Source organism: Mus musculus, chromosome 11, assembly GCF_000001635.26.
Source record: "Mus musculus strain C57BL/6J chromosome 11, GRCm38.p6 C57BL/6J".
Lineage (NCBI taxonomy): Eukaryota > Metazoa > Chordata > Mammalia > Rodentia > Muridae > Mus > Mus musculus.
The window spans coordinates 3,546,561-3,569,852 of record NC_000077.6 but is presented as its reverse complement, the minus strand read 5'-3'; the positions used below and the strand labels follow the sequence as shown (position 1 = coordinate 3,569,852).

Below are 23,292 nucleotides of genomic sequence, written 5' to 3'. Positions count from 1 at the left end.
CCCTCCTCCACATCACATAGCACACAGTTTCACTTTGAAAGTGAAAATTTTCAAGGGATTCAGGAATCCAAAGTCATCAAGGCGTGCAGGAAGCCAGTGTTAGTAGCCATTAAGAATTGTCCTATGGTTCAAGCCTGAGCACTACAAAATCCGCTAGAAACAACAGTGAGCATTTCATTTTTCTCAAGCCTCTTTCAGGTCAGATATCCAGAGATAGCTTGGTATTTCTGGGTCATACCATCTATTAGTTGATTTGTGCCCAGATATTAACTTAGAAAGGTGACTGGATGACAAAACAGAAAGGTCAAATGACATTGAAAGACAAGTTTACTGTAGGCTTGGCATGGCATGCAGGGAACTGAGGGAAGTACAGGAAGCAAAAAGAGCCTCAGGAGGAGTAGGCCTCAGGAGGTGTAGGCCCCAGCCCTTATTGAGGGACTCTCAGGAAGGCAGTACAGGGTAAATCGTTTAGGACTGGCCTGACTGGATCTTTTCAGTGAGTTTGGACCATAAAGGGCTCTTCCTAGTTGTTGAGATTAGTGGAGAACAGACTGTAATTAGCTGTAAAAGAGATGAGGGAAGGTGGACACAGCATTGCAGGCCTGCAATCCAGCGTTCAGACAGCAGAGACAGAAGCTATATGGATTTGAGAATGGTAGCTCACATTTAAAATCCTAACAGTGGAGAGTCTGAGGCAGGAGGATTGCTATGAGTTCAAAGATAATCTGAGCTACAGATTGAGACTCTGTCTCAAAAGGAGGAGGAAGAGGGAGGAAAGGAAGGAAGGAAGAAAGGAAGGAAAGAAGGAAGGAAGGAAGGAAGGAAGGAAGGAAGGAAGGGAAGGAAGGAAGAAAGAAGGGGAAGAAAGAAAGAAAGAAAGAAAGAAAGAAAGAAAGAAAGAAAGAAAGAAAGAAAGAAAGAAAGAAGGAAGGGTGGGTAGGGAAGTTTACTAAGGGTTGGTTTATTACCAGCCTGGGCAACACAGCGACACTCTGTTAAAAATTAAGTTTTAAAAAAAAGTAAATTTAGAAGATTAATGTACTCAAATCCAGCACATGGCCATGACCTCAGCATTTGGAAAGCTCATAAATTTAATTTAGGAAGATGATAAATTTAAGATTAGCCTGGGCTTCATAGCACATTCTAAGTAAGCCTGAGCTATGTGGTATATCTGTATCTCAAGAGAGAAAAAGGAAGAGACAGAAAGAAAGGAAGGAGCGAGAGAAGGTGAGGGAAGGAGATAGAGGGGGAGGGAGGAGAGGGAAGGAGATAGAAGGGGAGGGAGGGAGGGAAGAAGGAGAGGGAAGGAGATAGAGGGGAAAGGAGGAGAGGGAAGGAGATAGAAGGGGAGAGAGGGAGGGAAGAAGGAGAGGGAGGGAGATAGAGGGGGAGGGAGGGAGGGAGGGAGGGAGGGAAGAAGGAGAGGGAAGGCGATAGAGGGGGAAGGAGGAGAGGGAAGGAAATAGAGGGGGAGGAGGCAGGGAGGGAAGAAGGAGGAAGCAGCAGTAGAAACAAATGACAGATTGCCAGATCATGGTAAAGTCAGAATGTTGGTCCATGATGCAGTCACCAAAAAGCCACTTCTGCAGTGGCCCAACTCTTATGCTAGGCAAGTCAGGGCTGGTTGTTGGTGGGTGGTTCTTTACTTCATAAGCCTCACTCAGTATCCTTACAGCATGGTGGCTGACAACCAACTTGTACGCCTCCCCTAGTGTGAATAAGAGAGTTGTGTGCTACTCTCAGAAGTCACTCTGTGAAGTGAGTCAGAGTCCAGCCTACATCCAAGGCAGGGGAGGAGGCTCTGTCACTGTCTGAAAGGAAAGATGTCAACAAACTTTAAAACCACTAGATCCTCCCTGATGACAGGGAGTATGCAAAGGCCAAGGAAACAGAATTGTAGCTTAAGCCTAGTGTGATTCAACACCTGGGGCACAGCAGCAAGCCAGAAAGAAGGAGGTGGCTGAGGACGTCCCACACTGGCCAGTGATCAACAGGAAAGAGAAGTGGTTGACAGACAAGTGTTCACCTGATATTCCACCAGACATATGATCCATGATTGTGAATCTGAAGCCACATTTAACTCTATATTTTTAAAACACTGTATTTTTAGATACGTGTGTGTGTGTGTGTGTGTGTGTGTGTGTGTGTGTGTGTGTGTGTGTCTATCTGGGTGGGGGTATGTGCACTTCACTTGAGTACAGGTGATCTCAGAGACTGGGGCACTGTATCTCCTGGAGTCAAGGTTACAGGCAGCTGTGAGCACCTGACATGGATCCTAGGAACCAAATTCAAGGCCTCTGCAAGAGCAGTACTTATTCTCATCCAGAGCCATCTCTCCAGTCCCTTAATTCTTATCTTTCTTTATTGGCTAAGTCTATTACCCCTGAGTGGATTATTGTCCTTCAGTGGTCATGACTGGGTTTCTTAGGAAAGGTCTGGGGAGATAGAGAGAACAGTCTCAAAGCCTCAAGGGTCAGAATCTAGGGTCAGAGAAGGAGAGGTGACATCATGTTTGGGTCAACTGAGATTTTTTTGGTCCCATTCACTCTTCTTTACTGCCACATTCACTCAGCATCCACTAGCGCCAGCCCTGCCATAACGACCATCTGGTCTACCTCCATTCACTGCTGCTGTTACCGCCCAGTGGTAGAGTGTATGCCTAGGAGTCTCTGGGTTCCATCCTAGTACTACAAATATATACATAAGTTAAAACAAACAGACAAGACTAGAGATGTAGCTGAGTCAGTAGAGTGCTTTCTCAGCATACTTGAAGCCCTCGGTTTGATTCCCAGTTGCATAAAGCAGACATGATACCACACCTATAATCCCTTACTCAAGAGACATGAGGATGAGAACATAGGTGGATCAGAAGTGCTGGGTTACCCTCAGCTACATAAGGAATTTAAAGCCAGCCTGAGCAGCATGAAACCCTGGGGAAAAAAAAAACTGCTTTTTCCATAATCTGTTTACTCTGCTTAAAAAGAAATTAATAATCATTGCACAGGCAAAACATTGTAAGCAGAAAATTCTCTCTCTTCAACTCCCTGAGGGTCATAATGCAAATGTCTCTGAGCCATATGGGAATGTGTGCATCCTTGGGGAGGGGTGTCCTTCCCCTCTCTGAACCTCCCATTCCTCACCAGCTAAGCACAGGTTTAGCTAAGCTGTGGACAAGAGCCCTTTTACTTGAGCTATGTGTTTTCCTCCCAAAAGGGAAAAAAAACCAAGAGAATATAAAGGCCTGGGTGATTCCCCCCATCCCATCTCCCAGCCAAGCCCAGATGAAAATGTCCAGTGTGATACAGATTTAATATAAACAGTGGTGCATTAATACTTACAAATACCCCAAAAGGAGTCCTAGATGGGTTATTCTTAGCCCTTAAAACACACACACACATTCGAACACACACTCCACATCACCCCCACTGGCTAAGTTTCTCCAGTTGGGTTTTTATAAGAAGACAGAGTTCCTGTTAACAGTGCTAACTGAACACCTTCAGCTTGAGGCAGAGGGCAGATGGTAAGACCCTCCTGGCTGGGCATGATGTCACCACAGTCCTGTGTTTCTCATGACCCAACAATGTGAGTGTTTGCATTGCACGCTGGAGTCGGTGATGCAAGCACACTGGTAAACAGGCCCCAGACAGGCAGGCCTTGTTGCTAGCCCTGGGCTGCAGAAGTCTGGCCAGGGCCCAGCTTCAACTTAACTCCTTCCTGGACCAACTCACTGATGAGCCATTGAGGTTTGTCTAAGGAACCTCCTCTCCCCAGGCCCTGCCCGGCTTCCAGACTCAGGCCTTAGTGGTGACAAGACTTGAATGAGGACTCACCCGGCCCTGTTTCTTACTCACTCCTACCTTCTGCTCACCCTGTAGGTCTTGAGTATGTGATACCCCCATACCCTGCACTGAGCCTCTGCTTCTCTTGGTCACCATGGGGGAAGGAACCAGGTCCTTAACCTTTCTTTTTTTGTTTTGTTTTGTTTTTTTCGAGACAGGGTTTCTCTGTGTAGCCCTGGCTGTCCTGGAACTCACTTTGTAGACCAGGCTGGCCTTGAACTCAGAAATCCGCCTGCCTCTGCCTCCCGAGTGCTGGGATTAAAGGCGTGCGCCACCACGCCCAGCTAACCTTTCTTTATACACCCACCATCCTGAATGAGCCAGGAGCTTCCCTATACACTCAAGGGATGCTCATCTGATGCAAAAGCCTGGCCTGAACCAGCTGAGGCCTCTTAAGAGTCATCATACTCTTAGAGCATGGTGGTACTTGTGTGGCCCCAGCTACTCAGGAGGCTGAGGCAGAAAGAACTTGTGTTTAAAATTAGCTGGGCAGCATAGTGAGATGCAGTCTCACAAAAAACAAAAACAAAAACAAAAACAAAAAACCAAACAAACAAACAAAAACCACACCACCAACAATCACTTCTACAGAGCGTACCAGGTCACTTTTATTTTGTTTCATGTAATCATCATTATTACATTTAATTGTGTGCACATGCACATGTACACATGTGCACATGTGAGTGCACAGGCCATGGTGCATGTGTATTAGTTGTGCAGTTGTCAGAGGACAACTTGCAGAAGTCAGTTGGGTCCTGGGAATCGTACTCAGATCATTAGGCCAACACTTAGCCGCAGTCACCTTGCTGTCCATTTCATTGTTATTGTTGAGACAGGCTCTTGCTATGTATCCCAAACTGGACTCAAATTCCCAAGTACTGGCATTGTAGGCCTGTATAACCTTGCCTAAAACACCCCCATCCCACCCCCGCCCCCATCACTTTTTAAAACCCAGAAGAGTTTCTTGAACTTTGAAATCCATCCAGCCCGAGAATGTTGATCAGGGTTGCTAGGCCCCAGGCTTCTGTCTCAGGAACAGGATAAGCCTTACAAGTGGCTGCCTCCCACCGGCATGTCTGCCCACCAAAGATGGAGAGCTGTCTTTCTCTGTGTTCTCTCCCAGCAGCCAGTCCCACTGAGGGTCTCCATACCCTGTAAAGGCTGTGGTGCTCGAGATGATGGGAAACTGAGGCCTGAGTCTCCAGACTGGTTTCCCTGGATCTTTTCCAACATGTGGAGCTCTGACTTCCCCAAAAAAGGTAGCTGTTCACATTTCTCTGCAGAGTTCTCTGTGGGCTGCTCACAGGCAGCTCCGTGACCCCCTCCGACATTCCAGAGCAGCCTCCTCCCGGCTGGCTGGTTTTTTAGGCATTGATGAGTTTTCTTTGGCTGAGAGCTCAGCTGATATAAAACGGAGCCCAGTGCATTAACGCTGGGGGTAGGAAAGAGATGGCCCGAGGGGAAAGCTGGGATGGAGGTTGTCAGATGAATCTGATGCCTGCCTGGAACCTCCAGATCCATTTTTGTTTGTTTGTAGTTTTTGTTTTTGTTTTGGGGGAGGGGGTGTTTGTTGTTGCTGACACAGCATTTCGTGTAGCTCAGACGGACCTCTCTTTTGCAATGTAGCCAGGGATAACCTTGAACTCAACTCCTGATCCTTCTGCTCCTGCTTCCCAAAGGCTAGGTTGACCGGTGTGGGCCACTGACACCAGCAGATTTGTCTTTTATTGGTGTCAGGGATTGAAATGAAGACCTTGTTCATGCCCCGAAAGCTCTTTCTCACTGATGTACACGCAGCCCTTCCTTTCACACCATTCCAGGACTGGAAGTGTGTCCATCAGGCCCTGCCTTAATCTTAACACTGGAGAGTTATCAAGACCCATGTGGAATGCCAGGAGGCCCCTGTGGTCTGACATACCCTTGACGACTGTGGGACTCCCTAACTCTCTCTTAGAGACCGCAGAAAGTACAGCAGAGCTGTGGCCATGAACACACTGAGCCACGCAGTAGCACTAGGTTACAGAATATTGTCCTAATGAGTATGGCTGGAACACAGAGGTGTGATAGTGCTACCTGATGCTATGCTCTAGAACCGATGCACTTGGTTTGATAAACACCTCATTGTCAGGTACCCACTGGGTTCCAGGGACAGCAGAAAGCAGTCACAAGTTCTGCTTCACAGCACCCTCTGACATGTCTTTAGTAGACACTAGCATTAGCCCCACTTTCCAGAGGAGCAAAATGGCTCTGCAACCGCTTCACATGCCATTAGCAGAAGTGGGATCTGGCAGCTCTAAGCACTTCCTGCTAGACCTCAGGAGGCACTAACACAGAGAGCCTGCTCAGTTCCTTCAAGCAATCAGTGCCAAGCTCAGTCGGGCTGCCACCTACTCTAACAGATGACCTTGAGTTTGTACTGAGCTCTAGACTCTCCCATGTGAACCATGGGAGAGTCTTCTGGGCTTGCCATCACCACAGGGACACTAAGAACCTTGGAAAGTACAAGCTTTGAACTAAGACCCTGGGCTCGGGGAAGCAGGGAAAGGATGGAGCTGCATGGAGAAGGGAGGGCGAGGGAGGGCCTGGAAAGGCCCTTAGTAAAGGGGACAACCTGCAAGCCAAATGCTGAAGGCAGGTGTGTCCCTGCTCCAGCCTGCAGCCTGCCCCTCAACATGATGTCCCCTCCACTGGTACCTGAGAAATTCCACCTAGCTGTAAGAGCCTGTAAGATAAGGAGTGGTGGTGGCCCGCTTCTTTTAGCTCCTTTTCTTTGGGAGGCAGAGGCAGGTAGATGTATATGAGTTCCAGACCAGCCTGGTCTATGGGGTAAATCCCAGGCTAGTCAAGGCTATGAAAAAATGTATAATCCCCTAATCCCTCTCAGCAGAAGCCCTCACCATCCAACCTACTTCCCAAAGCCCAGCCTCCCGCCATCCCTCACTGCCCACTGTATTTAACACACACATTTATGAGAAGAAGGTGAAGTTGAACCTGACCACAATTGTTCCTAGCACTTAGACAGTGAAGAAAGAAAGATCTGGAGTCTAAAGCCGGCCTCAGCCACACAGCAAGTTCAAGACCAGTCTGGGCTGCTACATGACACTGTTTCAAAACCAAGATACTTCACTGGATAAAGGCACTGGTCAGAAGTTTGACAACCTGAGTTCAATGCCTGGGAGCCACACAGTGGGAAGAGAGAAGTGCCTTTTGCAAGTTTTCTTCTAACCTTCGTACTCACAGTATGACATGGGACACTCGCCTGCACGCACGTGCACACACACACACCCCAGCACGTGCATACACACACAAGTGCAAAAATAGTAAAAACTTGAGAAAACAAAAAGTAAATAATTAGTTTGTGAGGAGCACACTAAGACTGTTATATGTGTGGATGTTGGTGGAAATTTTATCTTTTGGCACTTGGCCTTCAATATCAGAAGTTTCTAATCTAGAATATATGAAGTCCCTGGAATACGTGGGCAGTCACTGAGCGGGTAAATGGGTAGTGAGCTGGGTGGGTGAATAAGTGGTTCATTGTACAAATGAAGAAGAGTGAGGGATGGAGGAAGGGAGGGACGGAATGACTTCCTTCTGGTCCCAGGATCATGAAGGCTCATGCAGGGCACTGGAGGAGGAATAAGGAAAGACTCTCCAAGCAAATGGAGTACATAAGAGAGGCTTGGAGTTGAAAATTACTGCAACATGGTTGACAGACCCAACTTGCCGAGAAATATCCTGAGGAGAGGTTATCTGAATGGAGTCTCTCTCGGAGTCTCCTGGAAAACAGCCAAGAGGGTGAGTAGTGATTAGGGACCCACTGCCCAGTGAGCAGGCAGCAGCAGGCCCAGCCTGGGGATCTGGCCTTGAAGAACTAGGACTGGCTATATTTGGCTTCCAAGGGATTGAGAGGCTACTCTCTGGCTCTGTTGCCCACGTACAGGAGTAAGACCACCCACAGCTCCTGAGTCAGTGGGCCAGAAAGAGAGGCCCCACAGTGCTTCAGCCTTGGGGTCTAGTGTCAGAGTGAGGTGCGTTCAGGCCTGGGTGTAGCTCAGTGCACTTGTCCAGCATTACCACAGCACCAAAAAGTTAAAAAAGGATGTGGGTCATATCCTACCCAATTGCTGATGACTGTATGACCCAGGACTACAGCATCCCTTCTTCGAAACCCCATTTTATCTCCAAAATAAAATAACACAAGAAAAGTATGTGCTGTTAGTGACATTAGTGTGCAGCAGACTATGTTAAGAACCTACTTGCATTGTCTTGTACAAGTCACCGAGCTAGGGAATACATTTGTTTATTTGTTGGTTTATCGAGACAGGGTCTCACTCTCTCTTGCTAGCCTCCTCCACCACGTAGAGCAGGTTAGATTCAAACTCACAGATACCTACCTGCTTTTGGTTCCTGAGTGCTGAGGTTAAAGGGGTGTGCCTGCACAATGGGGCCTTTCCTTTCCTTAAAGTCAAGGATTTGTGTATCTCAGGCCCCTTGTAGCCGAGGATCACTTTGAACTGCCAATCTTCCTGCTCACAAGCGCTAGAGACAGAATCCAGGGTCTTGTGTGCGGTAGGAAAGGACTCTACCAACAAGCCACACCTCCGGTTCCACTGTCTGGCTTGCTTTGTTTTAGACAAGGTCTCATATAGCCCAGTCTGGCCTCAAATTCACTACCTAGCCAAAAATGACCTTGAATTTCTGATTCGCCTTTTTTCACTTCTCAAATGCTGAGAGCATAGGCAACTATCACCTGTCCCATTATTGTCCCCATAAAACAAAACATATAAGACCTATGCCTCACAGCGATGTCACAGCTATTTTAACTCCAAGCCCTTGTTCGTGGAATACACTCTGAAGAGCTTCTCTCTCTCTCTCTCTCTCTCTCTCTCTCTCTGTCTCTTTCTCTCTCTCTCTCTCTCTCTGCAATTTTTATACATCCTTCAGTGCCCATTCTGAAACAATCAAAGAGATATTGCATGACTACAGAAATCCGTAGAATAGATTTCCAGATGAAAAAATTAGGAAACAATGATGTAGACAAGAGACAGGACTGGGAAACTTTGCAGCTTCCACTCTCTCCCACCACCAAGCCCCCTCCCCTTTAGAAACCCTTACTATGTAGCCCTGGCTAGCCTGGAACTAGCTATGTAGATGCTGGCCTCAAACCCACAGATCCACCTACCTGCCTTTGCCTCCCAAAAACCTGTATTAGAAGTGTGAATGTATGTGCACCATGACCCACAATTCTCCTCCTTCCTTCCTTCCTTCCTTCCTTCCTTCCTTCCTTCCTTCCTTCCTTCCTTCCTTCCTTCCTTCCTCCCTTCCTCCCTTCCTCCCTCCCTCCCTCCCTCCCTCCCTCCCTCCCTCCCTTCCTTCCTTCCTTTTTTTTTTCCAAGACAGGGTTTCTCTATATAGCCATGTGGAACTCTCTCTGTAGACCAGGCTGGCCTTGAACTCAAAGATTTGCCTGCCTCTGCCTCCCAAGAGCTTGGATTAAAAGTGTGAGCCACCATGCCTGCCGTTCACGTTTTAAAACTTCACGCTGCCCCTTCAAGCATCCTGGACAGTTCTTGTGAGTCATACTTGGCACATGTTATACAAACTTCCCGTTTCCATGCTGTTGCCAAAGCCTTTTACAGCTCTTCGGGACAACCTTGAGCCAAATGTAGGGTAGCAGGATGTGTCAGTGCATGTCTATAGCACTCAGGAAGTTGAGGCAGAAAGATTTGGGGCTCTACAGCAGCCTGGGCTACATGTTGAGATCCTGACTCAAAAGCAAATACTTCTAACTCATGATAGCACATGCCTAAATCGAAGATCTTGGAGGTAAAGATAGGAGAATGAGGAGCTCAAGGCCAGTCTTAGCTGCATGAGAACTTGTCTCTCTCTCTCTCTCTCTCTCTCACACACACACACACACACACACACACACACACACACACACACACACACCAAGGGATGGAAAGATGGCTTACTGATTAAGAACACTGACTGCTCTTCCAGAGAACCCATGTTCAATTTCCAGCACCCCCAAGGCAGCTTGCAATTGTCTAGTAATTCCAGTTCCAGAGGATCTGACACCCTCACACAGACACACAGACAGAACATCAGTGTACATAAAAATAAATAAATAAAATAAATAAATAGATAAACGGGGCTGGGAAGGTGCCTCAGTGGGTGAACCACTTAATATGCAAGCATGAGGACTTGAATTCATAGCCCTAGCACTAGTGTAAAAGGTCAGTATAGCACACCCCAAGTGCATGTACACATGCTCGCACTCACACACACACATGAATAAGTAGGCTAGCTAGTCATCTTTCTTTCACAGAAAGGGAAACTGCTTGGGAAAATGAGTTAAGCTGCTTAAGAACTTAACATTCAACCAGAGAAGAACCCATGGTAAACCATGGGGCTGTGTGGCTCACATTTCGGGAGCTCTTTCCCCACTGAAGGCTTCACCTCTCCCCTCACCCCTACACAGATGACCAAGATAGAGGAAAATGTTAATCTGAAGTCTACTTGGACGGTCAGAGTGCTGGGATGTGCCACTCTCAGGTAGAGCGCTAGCCCTTAACGAGTTAGCATGCATAGTCCCTTAGCTTCTGTTCCCAGCAACGGAAAAGAAAAAAAGTGGAGGTCAAATGGTCAAGCAAGGACAGCATCTTTCTTTTGGACATTTTTCAAATAAGTGAATTAGGTCTGCTTTGAAAACTCATGAAAGATTTGGGTAAATGAACAAGCTGGAACCATTCTGAAACAAATCATGTCCGCATGACAGTCAGGAGGCCAGAGCATCTCTCTAAGCCCATTAGCGCATGTTACTCATCTCCTGGTCACATCTACCCACCAGGCACTGGGCCCCAGAGGCAGTACCTCCGACTCTGAGATGTCCCCTTCTAGAAAGCTTCCTTCTCAAACGGGACAGACACCAAGAGAAAGGAGAAAAATAAAGACCGCTTGTTACCTTTACCGCCATCTCATGAAACACACTAGCAGAAAAACTACCTGGCAAATAATTCACTACATGGTCTCAGTTTTGTCGCTGGGCAGAGGCAGGAAGAACATGGTCTAGGATGGGGCATCTGACAGTCCCTCAGTGAGGGAGAGAAATAGATGCTTATGTTCTCTGTCTTTGGGTTGAGAGCCACAGAAAATTCTTCTGGCTACCTTAAGTGTAAAACAGCAAGAGCCAGCTGCTGAGAGGAAGTTTTAGTAGTGTTCATTGGAGTCTGGTGCTGTGTAGCAGGTAGAGGCATCAATCACTCACTCTGGCAAGGACAGAAAACCTCAAAATATGTAAAACAGCCAAGCATGGTGGCTCAGTCCTGTAATCTCAGAACCTGGGCAGTAGAGGCAGGAGGAACCTAAGCCAGCCAGGGCTCCATCAGACCCTGTTTCAGAATTCATTAATTATGATGATAATTAAATAAAAATAAATTGAGGGTTTTTTTTTTTTGGTTTGTTTGTTTGTTTGTTTGTTAGAAACAGAGGGGCCAGGCTGTGTGTAACTGTGTTTACTGTTCACCTAGCATATAAAGTTCTGGATTCAATTCTTACCACCAGGGGGATAAGCAAATCAGGCCTCTCTCTCTCTCTGTCTCTGTCTCTCTCTCTCTCTCCCCACTGTCTCTCAAATTCTTTTGTTAGTGGTCCTTTACCTATAGACCTATAGAATAGGGTATATTTCTCATTTAGGAGGAAACTCCAGTGCCAAACGTCTTCTATATTTTTTATCTTATGGCTTCAGCAACCAGAGATCTCACCAACCAAGAGTTTTTCAGTTCCAGCAAGAGAGAAAGCAAACTTGGAAGGTATGTGTTAGACCCAGCTGAGTCACAAGTCTCCCTTTGACCCAACCAACTCTGAGGCTTATCACAACAGACAGCTGGGCCTATGACAGGGCTCGCTGAGTAAAGGTGCCTAATGTCAAACTTGGTGACAGGTCTTCAATCTCTGTGATCCACATGGTGAAAAGAGAGAACACACGCACGTGTGTGAGTACATACATAAATAAGTAAATAAATAAATGTAATAAAAATGTTTCAAAAAAGACCCTGGAGGTTAAGAGTCAGAAGATAGAAGAGGCAGAGCTAAGCAGGAGAGCTGAGTTCACACTGCTCTGATGTCTGATGTGGAGACAACAAGTGCTGAAAGAGGCATTCAGGAGAAGTGTTGTGTGGGTCCAGGGAGGAAGCCAGCAAGTCTGCAGAAATCAGGGCAGCTTTTTGAAAGTGAAAAGTATTTGAACTAGGCTTTGAAACTGAGATCAATGGACTTAGGGACCAGCCCCAGTAGGTGGGAAAGCGGTAGCTGAAGATCTATATCAGTGTCTGACCTCGTCAAGATCTGTCTAGTGGTTGTTTTTAACTGAAATGGAATTTATATATAAGAAAAGGTAGACATGATATCTCATGCCTGTAATCATTGCACTCTGAAGGGGGAGGCAGAAGGATTGCCTTGAGTTTGAAGTCAGCCAGGGTTACATAATCAGTCCTATGGCAGCCTGAGTAATAGAATAAGACTCTCTCAACAACAATAATAACACTAACAACAGAAACACAGGACAAAAAAGCTCATTTTGGTTGGGTGTGGTGAAGCATACTTGAAATTGTTATCTCAGGAGGAGAAAGAAGGAAGAGGATCATTATTAGTTCCAGGCCAGCCTAAGCTACATAAGGTCCTTGTCTGTGGACACCCAGCAGTCCAAACAGCCTGCAGCTTCCGCGGGACCGATGCCGTGTCCCTGCCTCCTAGGCTACCTTCGCTCTCCTGTGTTCTCCTTCTACCATGTAAGGTCCAGGGATCAAACTCAGGCTTTCGGGCTTGATGGCAAGAGCCTTTACCTACTGGACTATCCCACCTGCCCTGTTTATCTACATTTGAGATAAGGTCTTACTCTATAGCCCAGACTGGACTCAGACTCATGGTGATCTTCCTGCCTCAGCCTGCCAGGATCACAAGCATGAGCCATCACAGTGGGCCATAATCTTCTTGGGGTTCTCTCATTTTCATTCAGACTGCATCTCGAATTCCACATTGCACTTGCTGATGTCTTGCTTGCCTGCTCCAATCCGAAACAGTTCCTCTCATTTTGTTTATGATTTCAACCCTTACTGCTCTACTTAAATGACTGACATTTTTCTTCCTTGTGTTTAGACCAAACCTTTGCTCTTCTGGGAAGAACATCAGAGAAGTGATCGCATGCCCCTCTTAGTGCATTAGATCAAGAGCTACTATCTGTCGGTACGATTTATTACTGGTCATGTGAACGTTGATCACTTGGTTCAAAGGAGGGTCAACTGGCTTTCTCCTTTGCAAGGCACTGCTTTGTAATTAGTGTCCTGGGGGAGATTCTGAATACCAGGCATAGATGTACATTTCTCATCGTGCACAGTTTTTAAAACACGTTACCAAACAGCATACTTTCTGCTTTTATTCTACAAACATCACCTGCTTGTCTAGTGTGGAGTGAGCTCTGACCTATGTACATGCATGGCGTGATTATGTGTAGCTCTGTGATCTTTGTGGGCCTTACAGACCTTATTGTAAGTGGGGATTGTCGTACCCTTGGTGGTTTGAATGAGACTGTCCCCTGTGATGGCTAGTTTTATGTCAACTTGACACAAGCTACAGTCATCTGAAAGGAGGGAACCTCAATTGAGAAAATGTCTCCATAAGATTGGGCTTCAGGAAGAAAAAAAAAAAAGTATTGGACTTGCAGGTAGGTGTTTTTGTTTTTTTTTTAAATTGGTGATTGATGGGGGAGGACCCAGATCATGGTGGATGGTGCCATCCCTGGTCTGGTGGTCCTGGATTCTATAAGAAAACAGGCTGAGCAAGCCATGGGAAGCAAGCCAGTGCGTAGCAGCCCTCCATGGCCGCTGTATCAGCTCCTGCCTGCAGGTTCCTGCCTTTCTTCAATGATGAACTGTGATGTGGATGTGGAAGGTTAAGCCAAATAAACCCTTTCCTCCCACGCTGCTTTAATCATAGTGTTTCATCACGGCAGTGGTAGCTCTAACTAAGACATCCTCATAGGCCTTGGCGTTGAACACTTGGATGGCAGTTGGTGGCACTGTTTGGGAAGGCCTAGGAGGTGTGGCTTTGAGGTAGAAGTATGTCAGTGGGGGTGGCTTGGAGGTTTCAAAGCTGCTCAGCATCCCCAGTTCTCTGTTCTCATGATTCGCCATGTGAGCCCTCTGCATCCTGCTCTGCCATCATGGACTCCAGTCTTCTGGAATCATAAGCCCAAAGTCTTTTTTTATATATATAAATCGCCTTGGTTGTGGTGGTTTTTTTTTTTTTTTAACAGTAAGAGAAATGTAATGAATATAACATCATGGGCTGGAGAGGTGGCTCAGCAGTTAAGAGCACCAACTGCTCTTCCAAAGGTCCTGAGTTCAAATCCCAGCAACCACATGGTGGCTCACAACCATCTGTAACAAGATCTGACATCCTCTTCTGGAGTGTCTGAAGACAGCTATAGTGTACTTAGATAGATAGATAGATAGATAGATAGATAGATAGATAGATAGATAGATAGATAGTACAACACCTTACTATTCCGTGTTGCTGATGCTGAAGTGGGGCCGTTGCTTATAAAGCTGGCCAGGGTCCTGTGGCCCCAGCTCTGACCTGAACAGCTCTGACCTGCACCTATCTGGTCTGTTTGCATCCTGCCTTTGCTCATGCCCCCGAGCATCTGCCTGTCCTCACCAACATGATTTCCTCCTCCTCCTGGCCAAACCTTACCTGTGATATCATTTTATAAGTTTGGGAGACACAAGGAGAGTCCTGTCGAGACTAGTTCCTCTGGAGCCATGTCAGCAATTACTCAGTATGCCTTGAGGTGCTGAGTGACACCTGGGACCTGTGGGTGGCAGTAAGTGAGGGAAGCAGACATTGCCTTCCTCCAACAGTGTTCCAGGTCTGAGAAAGGAAACTGCTACACAACGTAGAGTATTCAAGATAGGTGTATCTCCTGCTGCTGAAGATACGAAGGTCATGAGCTCAAGACCAGCCTTGGCTATATTAAGACTATTTCTCAGGTAGAGAGAGACAGAGACATGGTTATCTGATATGTGTGTACTTAAAATTACAACACAAAATGATACATTTACTCTGATCCAGCCTTCTACTCTGACTTAACTCTTTGAAGCATGGTTTTATTTTATACAGGGTTTCACATAGTCCAGGTTGGTCATGAACTCTCTCTGCAGCTGAGGGTGACCTTGAACCAAGCACGCCTGCCTCTACCTTCAGGGACTCCAGTGTGTGCTACCACACTTGAGAGACATTTTTTTAAAGCCAAGAAAGGGCAGGTGAGAGGGTTCAAAATGTAAAAGTCCTGCTCAGCCCCACGTCCTGCGATGAGCCCCAGAGCCCATGGCAAGAGAGAACCGACTTCTAAAAGTGGTGCTCTGACCTCCACCGACAGCCTCCCTGCTCGCGCTGTCTCTTGTCTCTCTGTCTTTGTCTCTCTTTGTGTGTCTCACCAGTAATAACAAATAAATTAATTTTAAAATAATAAAGTAAGCTTAAAACCAAAACATGATGGAGGTACAGGAAGATGAGATCCCTCACCACACTGAGTGCAAAGTCACTCTCGGGTTTGACTTTCAGAGCTGGCCCTTCCACCAATCGCTGCTTCCTTTCGGCTTTTTATTCAAGACTGTAATGATCAAACATGATAAAGGTGAGAGGTACTTTGGAACTCCTACCGGGCCAAGAAATGTCAGCTATTCCTACCCTGAGGCCAAAGACCTGAGATCTAGGTCCTGTCTACTCACAGCTCAGAAAGCATCAACTCAGTGGCCCTGTCTCCAGTATCAACTCAGCTAAGCCACTCAACAATATACAGGAAGTTCTCCCTCCAACCAGGCTCAACATCCCTTGGCAAGTCAGAGGACTGGGTTTCTCAGGCTGGTCTCCTAGGAAGGAAAAGATAGTTATAGGCTGTGCTTCTGCCCTGCTAGCACCTGAACAATAATTGGTGATAGCAGCCAAAGGCTTTTATTGCCCTCCCCAGGTGGACCCTAAAAACCTGCAGGAGTCTAAAGCCACAGCCTTCTTAGAAGGCAGAAGAATTTTTGGCCTTAAACTCCCTGGGTAGCCAAGGCTAGCCGTTTGATCTCAACACTGGAGAAGTAGAAGGAGGAATGTCTCTAGCTTGAACTCAGCCTGGTCTACATAATAAATTTGAGGAGAACGTGGGCTATATATATAGAGTGTGTGTGTGTGTGTGTGTGTGTGTGTGTGTGTGCACATGTGCACACATGTGTAATGAGTGTATGTGTGTCCAAGAAAGAGAGAAAAAGAGACAGAGAAAAATCCCACCTGTTTCTTAAGAAATCCCCACTTCTTTTTTTTTCTTTTTCTTTTCAACTTTGTTGTTTGTTTGTTTGTTTGTTTGTTTGCTTGTTTGTTTTTTGAGACAGGGTTTCTCTGTGTAGCCCTGGCTGTCCTGGAACTCACTCTGTAGACCAGGCTGGCCTTGAATTCAGAAATTCGCCTGCCTCTGCCTCCCAAGTGCTGGGATTAAAGGCGTGCGCCACCACTGCCTGGCTCAGAAATCCCCATTTCTTGTTTTTTTTTTTTTAAAGATTTATTTATTTATTTATTTATTTATTTATTTATTTATTTATTGTATATGAGAGTACACTGTAGCTGTCTTCAGACACAGCAGAAGAGGGCATCGGATCCCATTACAGATGGTTGTGAGCCACCACGTGGTTGCTGAGATTTGAACTCAAGACCAATGGAAGAGCAGTCAGTGATCTTAACCACTGAGCCATCTCTCCAGCTCTGAAATTCCCATTTCTTAATCCCAAACTGTAAACTTTTATGTCCATATGAATCCTCAAAGAACCTTAGCAATGCACAACTGCCTTTCCTTACCTGTGGTGAGTAGCTTTCCACCACAAATCATGGATCTATCCAACTTTGTGATTCTTAGGATTTTTCCCTGTAAATTACAGTATATAATACACAATAAAAGGGTTATAGCAGTAATAATAAAAATTAAAGTTATGGAAATAGACTGCAATAAAATTGCCAGCATTACCACTCTTGTGTTTTGGAGCCATTACCAAGAAAAATAAGAATTATTTTGATCCCAGCACTCAGGAGGCAGAGGCAGGCAGATCTCTGAGTTTGTGGCCAACCTGGTCTTTATAGTGAGTTCCAGGCCCAGCCAGAGCTACATTGTGAGATCTTATCTGGAAAAAGATAAAATAAGAGAAGTACTTGAACAGAGTTGTAACTGGGCTAGAGAGAACACTGTCTATAAATAGCTTGGCCCAAAAACATAAGGACCTAAATCGAGTCCCCAGCACCCACATAAAGAGCTGTTGGCTTGAGTTTTTAATCACAGTGCTGGGAAGACTGAACCTGGAGGATCCCTGGGGCCCACGGGCCAACCTGGTCTAAGCCTCAGCTTCCAGTAAGAGGCCCTAGCTCAGAAAACAGTAAGAACCACACCTGAAGTTGATCTCTGGCCTCCTTACTCATGTATGCACATACATATGAACATGCATGCACATGAACATGCATACACACATACACAATTTTTTAAAATTAAAGAACAGTGACAATATAACAGATGATCTGATAGCAAAAGCTACCGGGAGACTAATGGGAAAGTATCCCATGTATCGTGGGGCTGAACAAAGATGATTTACACTCAGGGAAGGATGGCCAGAGATCTTAGTAGCCACTCAGAATGATGCACAAACACAAAGTGGGTTTTTCTTCTTATGGTATTTTGCATAGGGGCAACTTAAAGGCAGGGAAAAAAAAAGATAAAATACTACATGGATCCTGACTCAGGACGCTTGCATGAGGTCTGTGAGACGATATGATGTCAGAGCCAGCTGTGGTACAGCATTCTTGATGCCAGCGCTCTGGAGGTAGATGCGGGCCAGATCTCTGTGACTTAGGGGCCAACCTGGTCAACCAGCCAGGGTTATATAGAGAATGTCAAAAGATGAGAGAGAGAGAGAGAGAGAGAGAGAGAGAGAGAGAGAGAGAGAGAGAGAGAGATAATATTAGAATACCATGTCATTGTTTGTGAGCTCAGAGCTAAGCACCACCACATATCACTTGGGAAGTGAGTTTGCATCAGAGGGGTATTCTATTTCCTTTCCTATCTCCTGCCTGAGAATCAGAGAGCCCAGCTGCAGGTTCTTGCTGTGAACCACCTCATACTCAAAAAGGTCTAATAAAATAAGTCTTTCTCCCCTGCTACATAGGCTCTAAGTTTCTTCCTAGACCACTACGTCACTGTCTGTCTCTGGCACTGGGGTCTGAACTCTCCTTGGAGTCTGTGCCATGCTGTTATCTCCCTGTCTGTTCATGGCATTGGTAACTCTTCTAATAAATGCCACAATCCCAAGTAATCTGTCCCAGTGTCCTTTTCAGTCACCTGCCCCATTTGTTTTAGTTAGGGCTTTATTGCTTTATTGTTGTGAAGACACACCATGACTGCGGCAACTCTTTTTTTTTTTTTTTTTTTTTTTTTTTTTTTTTTTTGGCTTTTTTGAGACAGGGTTTCTCTGTGTAGCCCTGGCTGTCCTGGAACTCACTTTGTAGACCAGGCTAGCCTCGAACTCAGAAATCCACCAGCCTCTGCCTCCCAAGTGCTGGGATTAAAGGTGGGCGCCACCACCGCCCAGCCCTTGGCAACTCTTACGAAGGAAAACATTTCATTGAGGCTGGCTTACAATTTCAGAGGTTTAGCTCATTATTGTCATGGTGGGAAACACGGCAGATTACAAGCAGACACGGTGCTGAAAATGAAGCTGACAGTTCTACAACTGGATCAGCAGGCAGCAGAAGGAGTCCATGTGCCACACTGGGAATAGCTTGTGCATAAGAGGCCTTGCAGCTGGGAACTGAACGTGGGCCCTCTGGAAGAGCAGTATAGGCTCTTAACTTGACCCCTCTTTTTATTTTGGAAGTATTACCTTTTTATGTTTTATTTAGTCAGTTTTGGTGTGTGTGTGTGTGTGTGTGTGTGTGTGTGTGTGTGTGTGTGTGTGTACCACATGCATGCAGGTACACACAGAAGCCAGAAGAGAGCCTCAAATTCCCTGGAGGTACAGACAACTGTGAGCTACCATGTGGAAACCAACCCTGATGCTCTGTAAGAGCAGCAAGTGTGCTGGGTGATGGTGGCTCACGCCTGAAATCACAGCATTCAGGAAGTAGAGGCAGGTGGATCTCTGCGAGTTTGAGGCCAGCTTGGTCTACAGAGAGAGTTCCACAACAGCCAGGTTTACACAGAGAAATCCTGTCTCAAACAAACAAAAACAACAGACCAGCAAGTGCTTCTAACCATTGCTGTCTCTCCAACCCTAATTACCATTTTTGTTCGGTTGGGTTTTTTGTCTTGGTTTGTTCTTTTTGTTTTGTTTTGTTTTTTGTTTGTTTGTTTGTTTGTTTTGTTTGTTTTGTTTTGTTTTGTTTTGTATGGTTTGGGTTTAAGGCAGGACTAGTGTTGCTGTTACTATGCAGGGATCTTGATTGCCTTTGTCTTCTTCAATTAAAGAACTGAGAGATAGGGAATTCTCAGACATGGCAGGCAGCAACAGGTAACAAGCGTTAGTCAAGGTGGAGAAGTGTATATACCACAGAACAAGACTCACAAAGACTTCTTGTGATGCAGAGATGGGGCTCAGAATTCAAAATTCCTATTTTCCCTGGATGCCTAGGGGGTTTCAGTGTTTTAGTGGCCTGGGACAGATCTTCTTTCCCTAATTTTGGATTGTTCAGTTTAAAGAAAGGGGAGCTGATAGGCCCACAACAGCTTCACATAGACATGTTCAGGACTGTTGGAGAATCTATCTGAGCACCCGGAAGTATCAGCCATTAGCGGAGCCCCGCTGGCTGCAGAAAAATCCTGACAGGCCATTGTCTCAGCTCAGGAAGATGAGGTAGAACCTGGAACTTTCCATTGTTATCAACTATCCACGGCCCCTTTTCCTCTCTATCTGCCTGCCAGAGATCTGTCTGTCTCCTAGTCCCCCCTTGCCCAGCTGACTCTCAAATTCCCTATGAACTCTTGACCTTCCTGTTTCACCTCCCAAATTCTGGGATTGCAGGCACTGTGCCCAGCTTGAATTTTTGCAATTTGGATGCCACTTCTAATGACGTCCTTCCAATAAAGATCCATGTTTGCACAGGGTAGAACAGGGAAGTGTCTGGTATTTATGAACAAAAGTGAACTCACACTCAAGAGGCAGAGATCTCTGAGTTCAAGGCCAGCCTGGTCCACACTGTGAATTCCAGGACAGCCAGGGATACATATCAAGACCCTCCTGTCTCTTTAAAACAAAACAACAACAACAGAAGTGTTTGTTTGTTACTGTTGGCACCGAAATGGCATACCTATGACTTTGCCCATGGTAGCTAGGCAACCACCCTGCCCTAGAACTGTATCTCCAATTCAGAAGCTCCTTTTTTTGGTGGGGGTGGGTGGGGTGGAATGGGGGGTTTCTCTGTATAACTCTGGCTGTCCTGGAATTCACTGTGTAAGACCAGGCTGCCCTTGAACTCAGAAATCCACCTGCCTCCGCCTCCGCCTCTGCTGGGATTACAGGTGTGCGCCACCACTGCCTGGCCAGAGCTCCTTTAACACCAAAAGATACCAGGGCCCTTGAGAGTAGGGCAGGATGAGCTCCTCACTTGTGCCCAGTTCCTTTCTTCCACCCTCTGCAGACTTCTTAGATACACTTGCTTCTTAAAGAGGTCCAACCCTTTTAGGAGACTGAAGGGCATTTAAGTCTCCTTCAGTAAGACAAGGGCTTCCCAGAGGTTATCCTGGGGGGGGGGGGGGAGGGTCTGCTCAAAGCCTCCTGTGGTGGTTGAATAAGAATGGCCTCCATGGGCGCATATATTTGAATGCTTAGCCATCAGGGAGTGGTTACAAGGTCCCATCCCACTTCCAGGTTTAAAAATGGACCAAAATCCCACCAATCCTTGGGCCCACTCCAAACTCAGATGCAAATCTCACTAATCACCCTGGAAAACTCCTCTAAAAACCCTATATAAGCCTGTCTCCTGCCCAGTCCCCTGCTGCTTGAGGAGAGGCAGGCTTCTTTTTGTATCTCCCCCAATAAGTCTGTTGTCTGAGGTTTGTTGTGTGGTGTGACTTTGTGGTATTCCTTGGCTCCCAGCTGCCAAGATACCTTTCCCCTTAGAGTTGAAACACTCTCTTAGTGGAAGCCTTTCCCCTCAACAGCTGTACACTTACAGGCACTGAGGGGCGTGGCCTTTTTGGAGAAAGTGCTGGTGTCACTGCTGGTGTCACTGCTGGTGGGTCCAAGGTTTCTAAAGCCCACATCAGGCCCAGGGTCTTCTCTCTCCATCTTTGGATAACAATTAAATCTGCTCTGATAATAACTGCTGTTAATGGAACTCGGGCTGTATATACTAATTTTCATGATATTCAGGCAGATGCTATGGAAAGGTCTTTCGTTTTATTTATTTTATGAGTGTTTGAGTGTTTGCCTGCATGTGTACCACGTGAATGCATGGTACCTAATCCCCGGAACTGGAGTTACAGTTATGAGCCGCCTTCATGCAGGTGCTGGAAGCCACACCAGTATCCTCTACAAGAACAAATGCTCTTAACTGCTGAGCCATCTCTCCAGACCCTGGGGAGACCTCAGGTGACACTGCAGTTGAGACCTGAATGATGATAAATCAGGAGAGTACAGGGATGAAAAAAAGTCAGGCTAAGAAAATAGTAAACGCCTGCTGGGAAGAAGCCTCTAATCTGGTGTGCGGAGCAGCTGTCACCACTCTCATCCCTAGGGATTTGAAAAACACCCCTACATACACTGCTGGCAGAGAGACTAAGGATAGGGCTTGCTTTGTCTGGCCACGCCCACAAACGAGGCGTGGTTTATCGACTTTGGGAGCTCTGATTGGTCCATGGCAACAACAAATTCAACTGTGCATCTGGAATTAAGGCAGAAAACCCCCAAGCAGCTGATGTTAGAGGGAAATTGCCCACTGTACAATCTTTTTTTTTTTTTTCTCTTTTTGTGGTTTTTCGAGACAGGGTTTCTCTGTATAGCCCTGGCTGTCCTGGAACTCACTCTGTAGACCAGGCTGGCCTAGAACTCAGAAATTTGCCTGCCTCTGCCTCCCAAGTGCTGGGATTAAAGGCGTGTGCCACCATGGCCTGGCAATCTAAATCCAGCCTGAGACTGCAAAAATAAGGGTTGTTATGTGAAAGACCTTGATTTTATTATAATTATTATTATTGTTGTTGTTGTTGTTTATGGTGGAGGAGTACTGCTTCTGCTGTAGGGCTGGTAAATGCCTAGGGGGAGGGAACAGGGAGAGGAAGAGCCAGAAGGATGCTTTGTGAGCCTATTTTGTGGCACACCTTGCCCTGGCAGATATGTGCCCGGGGAAGAACATACCACCACAGGCATATATTGGTCTACTATATATGGCTCAAAACAAGGTTGGGAGACACCCTCTCTTTGAACAGTGAAAATGCACCTTCCACCAGGGCTGGACGAGCCAACCTCAGGAGAGGAATTCCATATCCAGTGTGCGTCCCTGTATCTTTAGATGCTCTTGGGTTAGTTCATCATGTCTCCAGGCTTCAACACACAGGCTGTGTTGACATCAATTTACATCCAGTGAAGGAAGGTTTTGAAGAGCCTTGAATGTCAGTGGTTAGAGTTTGGGAGAAATCTGATAGGGAGCCGGAGCTGGTCAGCATGCAGAGAGGCACATGTGCCACCCCACCCTGTGTGGTTTAGTGCAGACAATTAAGGCTTATGCAAATCAGATCTAATCAGATCTAGCTCAGAAACTTCCCATGGCTTCCAGCAGCCTGTGCAGCAAACTCTTTTTTTCTTCCTTCCTTTTTTGTTTTGTTTTGTTTTGTTTGACACAGGATGTCTCTGTGTAGCACTGACTGTCCTGGAACTCTGTAGACCAGGCTGGCCTCGAACTCACAGAGATCCAGCTACCTCTGCTTCCAGACTGTGCCTATCACAGGCCCAACACAGAGGTTAGCTCTCTGCTCCACCGTCTTGGAATTCTTAATATCTTTATTTAATTATGTTTATTCATTTAGTGTGTGTTCACATAATGCGTGGAAAGGGGTCAGAGGAAAATTTGTAGGAGCCGGTTCTCTTCTTCTACCAGAAGAACTCTGAGACTCAGAACTCCAGCCATTAGTCGTGGCAGCGAGTGTGTCAGCCATCCTGCTGGTCCAGATTCTTAGTAACTCTGAACTATGATCACCGTGTTTTGTAGGCAGCACTGCCTACAGGGACTCTTCTGTTTAGCCACTGTTGCTCTCAGCTTTCTCACCCAACTCCACTTCTCTCTCACCCTTCAGACTCAGAGAAAATAAAGCTAGTGTCTTTGGGTTTTGATTGCTGTCATGAAACACTAGGAGCAAAAAGCATGATGGGAAGGAAAG

At 46.3% G+C, this 23,292-nt stretch overlaps 1 long non-coding RNA gene across 1 annotated transcript; it reads left to right on the top strand.

Moving 5' to 3' along the window:
• The first annotated feature begins 3,643 nt into the window (after positions 1–3,643).
• Positions 3,644–13,259, top strand: Gm34488. The gene is made up of 4 exons (XR_381009.3): positions 3,644–3,743; positions 4,966–5,098; positions 11,590–11,653; positions 12,999–13,259. It is a non-coding gene; the product is annotated as a predicted gene, 34488 (long non-coding RNA).
• Positions 13,260–23,292: the final 10,033 nt, after the last annotated feature.